We start from the raw sequence: 2,758 nt of genomic DNA, 5'->3' as shown, positions 1-2,758 counted from the left end.
ATGGAACTTGGTGTTTTCATTGTAAAAATTTGAATAAGGGGTACCACTTTTGTAAGCTTGGAAAGCATTAACTTGTTCGGTTGTTCCCCTACACTCACTTGAGTCATGACCCAAAGTTCCACAATTCTCACATATCCCACTTGGGATTGATGAGGATGCCGTCATGGCATTGACATGATGCTTTGATGTTTTTGAGTTTTCCTCAAGTCTAGCCATAGCTTGTTCAAACTTCAAGTTGATTGTGTCAATGTGAGCACTAAGTTGAGCACCCAATTGAGTAACGGAGTCCACTTCATACTTTCCTCCTCTAGTAGCCTTGCGAGGCCTACTATATTGTGAATTATGGACCGCCATTTCCTCAATCTTGTTCCATGTTTGATTGTCATCAACTTCGGTGAACATTCCATTTGATCCCATATTGAGAATGTTCCTTGAATCTTCATATAAACCATTCCAAAATTGTTGCACTAAAAACCATTCGCTAAGTCCATGGTGAGGACATGAGCGACAAATACCTTTGAACCGCTCCCAAGTTTCATACAAAGATTCTTCATCCCTTTGCTTAAAACCCGTAATTTGAGCTCTTAGCATGTTAGTCTTTTCCGGTGGGTAGAATTTTTTGTAGAAAGCTAGAGCTAGCTTCTTCCAAGAATCTATTCCAAGGGTGGCCTTATCAAGGCCCTTCAACCATTGCTTTGCGGTGCCGATTAACGAAAAAGGAAATAAGACCCATCTTATTTGGTCTTGAGTCACGCCGTTTGAGAGATAGCTTCACAATAATCACAAAAGGTTTCCATATGAGAATGAGGGTCCTCACTAGGCATTCCCCAGAATTGGCTCCTCTCAACTAGTTGGATGAAGGCGGACTTGGCAATAAAATTACCGGTGAGATGTTGCGGTGTAGGAGTACCATTTGGTAGATCCTCCTCGGTGGGTATAGAGTGTGACGAGAATTTAGGCATTGTAGGTGGATTTTGTGGGATATTGTTTAATGGGTTCTCTTCTCCTTCTATTGCGAAAGGATTGACAAACTCACTAGTGGGTTGAACAACTTCACCAACACCTCCCAAATTCCTCCTAACAAGTCTCCTATTATTCGTCAAGGTTCTTTCGATTTCACGGTCAAAAGGTAACAAATTTCTTTGTAACCTTCTAGACATGCAAAATATCAAACAACTCGAAAACAATTAGAACAAACCTTGAGGAGTTTTACTTCCCCAAGGTGAAAAAGACACAACTAATAACAATAAAAGAAATCTTAAATCAATTAAACACCGTCCCCAGCAACGGCGCCATTTTTGATCGGGTCCATTTCGTGTTCACAATTAAGCATATGTGGTCGTTGGTCAATGGTCGATACAAAACACAATTTATACTCCACAAACAACTCTACAATTAGTAAAGAGGCAAGTAAAGGTCGGATCCCAAGGGACGGGTATTGAAATGAGAATTCTATTGTAACTAGTAGTGTCTAGGGGTGTCACAAATTGGGTTGATGTAGAAGGTTACTAAACTAAAATAACAATGAAGATAAACTAGCAAGATGAATAAAATAAGGGGTGTAAACAATTGATTAAAAGGCACTAGGGTGTCATGGGTTCATAGGGGAATCATGGGATATGATCATACAAACATGTTCTCAAATTATAAGCAAGCAATTATTGTTGTGATGGATTGAGTTGGGTTATATCTTACAATCCTAGGAAAGTTTGGGTCCCGGAGCCGAATCGATTAGATTGTACAACACCTACAAGTCGACTTAATCTTTCCTACTCAACACATGCATGGTCTAACAAGACTCGAGTTGGGTTATGTCTTACAAGTCAAGTTGAAAGGATAGAAGATGATAGTAAATGCAAGGATTCATAGGCTTAGCATTTCATCAAATATAACATGTGCATGTATTAAGATCAAAACAAGCAAGCAAATAAGATATGAAAGCATATTAATTTAAGCATGAATCATTCCCCATGTTGGTTTCCCCTAATCACCCATTAAACCCTAGCTAAGAGACTACTCACTCATTATCATATTGATCATGCTAGAAAGGTTGTCAATCATACTAACATAATGAAACATGATGAATGAATGAAAGTAATTAACAATAATTAAAAAGGGATTAAGAGATTATACCTACTAATGATTCCAAAATAATGATGCAAAGAATAATAGAAGAACTTGATGATTGATGGAAGGTTGTCAATCTCCCAATAAACCCAATAATCTTCTAATTACCCAAAATAAAGGAAGAACAAGAGAGAGATTAAAGAACTAAAACTTGGATTAAAACTTGATTAATACTTGATTACAATATTGAAGAGAGATTTGATTGATATTAACTACTCTAAATATTGATAAGAAGAACATGCTCCTCTAATTAGCCTAATGGGGTATTTATAGTGAAAATTAGGGAGGATGCATTAGGGTTAACTAAGGGCTAAACTAGTAATTACACTTTTTAAGTTGAGCAAGGAGAATCCGGTATTTTCTGAGAGAAGGGCTTCTCTTTTCGTAGCTTGAAGAATGAAAAACGTGCTGTACTGAAATCCGTGCGGATTGGGGTCGGGACGGCCGGATCTGGTCTGAGGAATCCGAGCGGGTTCTTGTGCAAGACGCTCGGATTGTGCTGGGGGAATCCGAGCGGATTCCAAGGTGGGACGCTCGGATTGGGCTGGACGGACGGGCGGATTTGGTACAATCCGTTCGGATTGTTGGTCAGCTTCAATTCTTCTTCTTTTCTTCCCTTTTCTTCATAAAT

At 38.8% G+C, this 2,758-nt stretch overlaps 1 non-coding gene across 1 annotated transcript; it reads left to right on the top strand.

Annotated features, from left to right (window-relative positions):
- Positions 1–484: 484 nt before the first annotated feature.
- Positions 485–591, top strand: LOC141644573 (small nucleolar RNA R71). The gene has a single exon (XR_012544186.1). It is a non-coding gene; the product is annotated as a small nucleolar RNA R71 (small nucleolar RNA).
- Positions 592–2,758: the final 2,167 nt, after the last annotated feature.

Source organism: Silene latifolia, chromosome 2 (genome assembly GCF_048544455.1).
Source record: "Silene latifolia isolate original U9 population chromosome 2, ASM4854445v1, whole genome shotgun sequence".
NCBI lineage: Eukaryota > Viridiplantae > Streptophyta > Magnoliopsida > Caryophyllales > Caryophyllaceae > Silene > Silene latifolia.
This window is presented reverse-complemented; position numbering and strand designations above follow the sequence as displayed.